This window comes from Echinops telfairi, unplaced genomic scaffold (assembly GCF_000313985.2).
Source record: "Echinops telfairi isolate 266 unplaced genomic scaffold, ASM31398v2 ScPeMD7_7;HRSCAF=31, whole genome shotgun sequence".
Classification (NCBI taxonomy): Eukaryota; Metazoa; Chordata; class Mammalia; order Afrosoricida; family Tenrecidae; genus Echinops; species Echinops telfairi.
In genome coordinates this window covers 22,061,273-22,067,545 of record NW_022103904.1, presented here as the reverse complement: position 1 = coordinate 22,067,545, position 6,273 = coordinate 22,061,273, and positions in this window count along the sequence as shown.

Genomic DNA, 6,273 nt, shown 5'->3' with positions numbered 1-6,273 from the left:
AAAAAGCCCACAGACTGGGAAAACATCTTTAGCGATGACACATCAGACAAAGGCCTTATTCTAAAATTTACAATACTCTGCTAGCCTACAAAAAATAATAATGCCCCATTGAGGAAATGGGCAAAAGCCTGAAAAGAAGTTTCACAGGGGCAGAAATCCAAATGGCCAGCAAACATGAGAACACGTTCCTGATCATTAGTCACAGGGAAATGCAAATCAAAACAACTATGAGATACCACCTAACACCCTCAAACATAGCCCAAATTTAAAAAACAGATAGCAACAAGTGTTGGAGGGGCTGTGGTGAGATAGGAACTCTCATCCTCTGCTGGTGGACCTGTAGGGATGAGCAGCCACTATAGAAATTGACTTGTTGATACCTAAAACAAGTGGAAATTGAGCTACCGTACGATGCAGCAATCCCCCTAGTAGGCATATACCCAGAAGTACGAAATAGTCCACGGCCACACATCTGTGTTTCAATGTTCATCACACCACAGTTCACAATCACAAAGAATCAGAAACAGCCTAAATTTCCATCCAGCAACAAATGGATTGAAAACTCTGGTACATACATACAGTAGAGTACTGCACATCCCTAAAAAGCAGCAATGAACACATGAAGCACATCCAGGCATGGGAAGACGAGGAGGAAATTAAGCTAAGAGCTAAGTCAAACATGAAAGGACAAGTACAACACGAATCCACTGAGGTAAGCTTAAAATGCACAAGGGGCATGGGAGAAGAGCCACCAAATACATAAATTCCTGGGGCGAGGTCCAAGCACCCTAGTAGGGGTCAGGCACAACCCAGGGATACATATGGCAGCCAACTGAAAAGGAGGGGAAAGGGGGGTGGGAGAAGGAAGTGGATAGTGGGAAAACAGCACTAACCCACGCAGGGGGAGGGTATTGTTCACGTCTTCACAGGAAAGCAAGAAAGGGAACAGACCTCAACCTGGGGCACCAAGCCTCAAGGGCAACAGACCAACATGAAGCAGCAAACTACAGAAAGTTCTGTGGAACCGGCCCCAGTCCCAGCTACATTGACCCCATCCCCAGAGGAATCCACTGCAGAGGACAGCAGTGAAAACGCAGCCCAGGGAAAGTGGCAGGTCTGCCCAAACCAGATGGGAGCAAACTGAGAGGGAAATAGACAGAGACAGAACCACAACCTGGCCCACCAAGCCGTGAGGACAACATTCCTGCTCAGAGTAGACAAAGCACAGAGAGGACCATGGGGCTGGCCCCACTACGAGACCTAAGCACCCTCCCTGACCCCCAGGGCTACCGGGGACAGCACTGGCGATGCAGAGTAGGGATGGTGGCTGGTCTGACCTCCCCCACACCAGAGCAAAACACCAAGGGAGCACAGCAGACCAACAAGGGGAGCAAAACAACGAATTGCCCAAGGAATGCTGAAAATAGACCTTGGAATCCGTGAGCAGGGCGTGGCACATCACCAGACCAGACGGGGAAGCATTCGGAAGGGTCAGCAGACAGATCGGGAAGTATTTATAGGGTTGGGTTTTTTGGTGTGTTGTTGTGCTTTTGCTTTGTTTGTTTGTTTGTTTGTTTGTTTTCTTTTCTCTTTTTTCTTTTTCTTTTGCTCATGTCTATCCATATAGGATACGTAGGGTAACCGATCCCAGAGAGAAAACGAGGCCGACAGCTCTGGGAGGACCTGGGAGAGGCGGAGGTGGGAGAATGGGAAGGGAGGATCAACAAACCCAGGGACAAGGGAACAACAAGAGATCTAAAATTGATGGCAAGGAGGGAGTAGAATGCTTAGTGGGGTTTGATCAAGTGCAATGTAGCTTAGAGGAGTTACTGAGAGCGTAATGAAGGTTGAACATGATAGTGGGACAGGGGGAAAGTAAAAGGAAATAGAGGAAAGAACTAGTAGGCAAAAGACATTCATAGAGGCATAAATTTAGACATGCACATATGTAAATATATTAATATACAATAGGGATATAGGTCAATGTACATATATTTAAATGTTAAGCATTAAGGTAGCAGATGGGCATTGGGTCTTTACTTAAGTACTCCCTCAAGAACACTTTGTTCTAATAACCTGGCATTCTGTGATGCTCACCTTCCCGACATGATTGCTGAAGTCAAATGGGTGCATAAGCAAATGTAGTGAAGTAAGCTGATGGTGCCCAACTATTACAAGATATAGTGTCTGAGGTCTTAAAGACTTGAAGCTAAACAAGCGGCCATCTAGCAGGGAAGCAACAAAGCCCACATGGAAGAAGTTTACCAGCTTATGTGATCACGAGGTGTTAACGGGATAAGATATTAGGCACCAGAAGACCCCAAACAAACAAATATATCTATGCAAGTGATGGGTGTCAGAGTGGAGATCCAAAGCCCATCTGGAGATAATTGGACATCCCCTCACAGAAGGATCACAAGGAAAGAACAAGACAGCCAAGGTGAAGCCCAGCACTAATGGAACACACATTCCTCTAGTTCTTTAATGCTTCCTCCTCCCCAGTATCATGACCCCAGTTCTACCTTACAAATCTGGCTAGACCGGAGCACATACACTGATACTGGTACAGATTAGAGCTCTCGATACATGGAATCCAGGAGAGATAAACCCCTCAGGAACAGCAACGGGAATAGTGATACCATGAGGGTAGGGGGAGGTGGGGGGAGAGGAGAAAAGGAAACCTACTACAATGACGCATAATCTCCCCACTGCCCCACCTGCCGCTCCCCAGGGGGATAAACAACAATAACATGGAGGAAGGGAGACAGCAGGTGGTGTAAGATGTGTGATTAATATAATAAAAATTTATACTTTATCAGGGGTCCACAAAAGTGGGAGGGGAGGGGAGGGAGGGGGAAAGAGGAGCTGATATCAAGGGCTCACACAGAAACAAACTATTTTGAAAATGATGAAGGTAATATATGTACAAACATGCTTGGTAAATTGATGCATGGGTTGTTATAAGTGCTGTAAGAGCCCCCAATACAATGATTTATTTATTTAAATAAATAAATGAATGAATGAATAAAATGGGTCAAAAGGGAGGTCAAATGATAAGCTAAAAGATGATAAGCTACTACATTTTAATTCAACTACATCTGCCATAATCCACTTTACAATGCTCTCTATATGATAGTAAGGCTATTATTCACATCCTTCCACAGTCAGAGGGAATTAAGCCATATGAGGACCCTGAAAATTGATTTGGGGATTCCACTGTCATCCATAGCCTTCTGCAAACCAGGTGTTCGCAGTTTAAACTCTGATACCTTTCCCTCCTTCAGATATGGATTTCATTATGTACAATCCTTGGATCACACAGGCTGTGTGCTTCGTCCATGAGAACTTAGTTGACACCTCACTTAGATGGCTGCTTGTTTGAAGACAAGACTTTAAGATCCCAGGTGATAGTCTTTCCAATAGGTGGCACCGTCTGGTTTCTTCATCACACTTTGCAATAGCACCCACATCTTCAGTGATCTCCTCATGAGGGCAAGCAATCCTCATGAAGGGAGACAGCAGCTGGTGTAAGATATGAAAATAATAATAATTTATAACTTATCAAGGGGTCAAAATGGTATGGGGGGAGGGGGCAAAGAGGAGCTGATACCAAGGATTCAATAGAAAATAAATGTCTAAAAAGTAACGATGGCAACATATGTACAAATATTCTTGATACAATTGATGTATGGATTGCTATAAGATCTGTAAGAGCCCCTAATAAAATGATCTTTTAAAGAAAAAACTAATTGTTCTCAGATTGAATCTACAATTAAATATACGTCCAAAATACATTCATATACCTATGTTTTATATGTCTCTGGTTCACTTTAGAGACATCATTATCATTTCATGATAGAGAACATTATAAATCATTCCCCTTGGGGCATAAAGCAATTCTATTGATAGTATCATTAACGTAGCCAGTGGCATAGAGTTTAAAATACTGTTGAGAAAAGGAAATTATACAAGTGTAGGCTGGCTTCAGACTGCAATACATGAATTGTTGATTTATACATATTATACTCTTAAGTGACTGGACACTGTTTACACACAAAAAGGAGGATTGGTGATAGGACAAAACTTTTAATAACACTCTCTCACTAAATTAGAACCATGCCTATCATATTAACGTATGTCATAAGATAGCAAGACGGACAATATAATAGCAAGTATATGGTAATCCCAGACCACTTTTCACTGGACACCCTCAAAGCAAGAGATTCAAATCAAAGTCCAATGACCACCAATTCCATGACCTTGAGATAGCAGCCATCTGCTTCTACTCACACTAGGGTGTTCCAGCCTTAAGTCCAAGGATGTATGTTGGTTCCTTAAATCAGCTACAGGTGAGTTTGAAGTAAAGCCCAGTTCACTTAGTAGGTGAATTAGTTAAAGTTTATGGTGCCAACCTGGCTGATAAACACATGTGGGGTTAATTGAAGGGCGGAGGGGAAAATGGCTCAGTGAGCCTCGCCTTTCTAGTTCTCGGGTCTCTTGCTTTCTGATGGTCAGACCAGGGTGCCGCTGCCTTAGCCAGTTCCCTGCTTCAGCTGGCAAGGCTCACTTTCTGCAAGACATCCCCAAGGAGAAGCCACATGGACCTACCTCGATGCAACCCTGGGTGGAGACCCCTGCTACCGCTGAGATAGTTACAGTTCACTGACTCAGCTTTCCTCCTGCAGTCGGCATCATTGCATGTATTTTGTGAGATGGAGGAGGACTTTGTGGATTGGTGTCGCACATATAGGTTACTGTTGGACTTGTGGGCTTGGGCAGCACTGGGTCGGGATGTTTTCTTGATGTGTACTTACCCTTTAAATAAAACTCTCTCTTATACATATGAGTTTCTGTAGATTTGTTTCTCTAGAGGACCCAGACTCACACAGTGGGGTTTCTACTTGAAGTCCTCATGAGCTGGCCTATAAAGGATGGTATGCGCCTTGAAAGGACACAGTCAAAGGCCCAATAATCTGTAGCACACAGCCTGGGTCACCAAGGGCTGGCCAGAAACTAGGTCAAACATGTCCAATTAGCAACATAGTACTGGCATATTCCTTCCCTGGGTTCTGTGTATGTGAATCTGATTTTGAGTGCCCCGTCAGAGCGGCCACGGTCACCCAATCACAGTGGCGCTTCATGTGGTTTTATCTGCACTTGTTAAAGCTGGTGCTAGTGCTGTGTTGCTGCTCATGTTTTGATAGCCGCTGATTTGGCCAATTTTCTGCTCTCTCAGCTACAAGATTGTGGCAAGTAGTATTCATGAACTTACATCATATCGCTCTTCTGAATATGAAGTTAAAGACAAAGATAGAAAAATCAAAATGGGCTTCTGCTCAATTATTCATAGTGTCGTAACTAATCGCCTTGTAATTTCATGTAGAAAGCTTTGGCAAGGACAATGTTGTTGCTAGTATTCATATAACCTAAGAAATACTACATTCAAGTAATTGTCAGTATTAATGAATATTATTAGTCTATGACTAAAATTGACCATTTGCATTCCTAAGGATCTGTATGGTATGGTCCCAGAGGAGGTCCATGGTGGCAGGGAAGTGACACCAGGAGTTATCATACCCAGTGCCACTGATCCTGGCGAAGCCACAGTTGGAGAGGCCACAGTTAAGTGCCTGGTGGCTGATCTAGAGGTTGGCAATTCGAACTTATCCAGAGCTCCAAGAGAGAAAGGCATCCATAAAGAGAACAGTGGAGGATAACACAGTCCACAGAGACACTGTTCTGTATCTTCCCTTGCTGAGTCTTGATGGAGGGACAGCAAGCTTGAGGGCAGCCATTCAGGGTACCACTGTTGGCCTTTCCCCCTGCAGAGAAAATAAGACTGAAGAAAGTAGACGATGCACGGAAACAATTAGCCATCAGACCAGTAGGTGACTCCATGGACATCAGCCTCTACCACTCTGCAGCTGGAGGTAGATGGTGCCCAACTGACGCTGCCAACTGCTCTGAAAGGGATCCCGTCAGAAGGTCCCGGATCGAGTGGGGGAAATGTGTGTAGCAAAAGGCAAAAATCATTTTGTAAAAAAGGATTGCTGGTTAAAATGATGAAACTCCCAAGAGTACAGCCCTGAATCAACATTCAGGTCTGGAATGGATTTACCCCTTTGGCTCAATTTTCAGCCAAACAACAGAGTTCTGCAGGGAGGACAGTAACACAAGGGCGGTGTACACACCTTGGAATAATCAGCCCTTTCATCCAAAGGACAGCAGTTTGTGAAGGACAAAGTTCAGAAGGGTCAGAAAAGAAAGAGGACT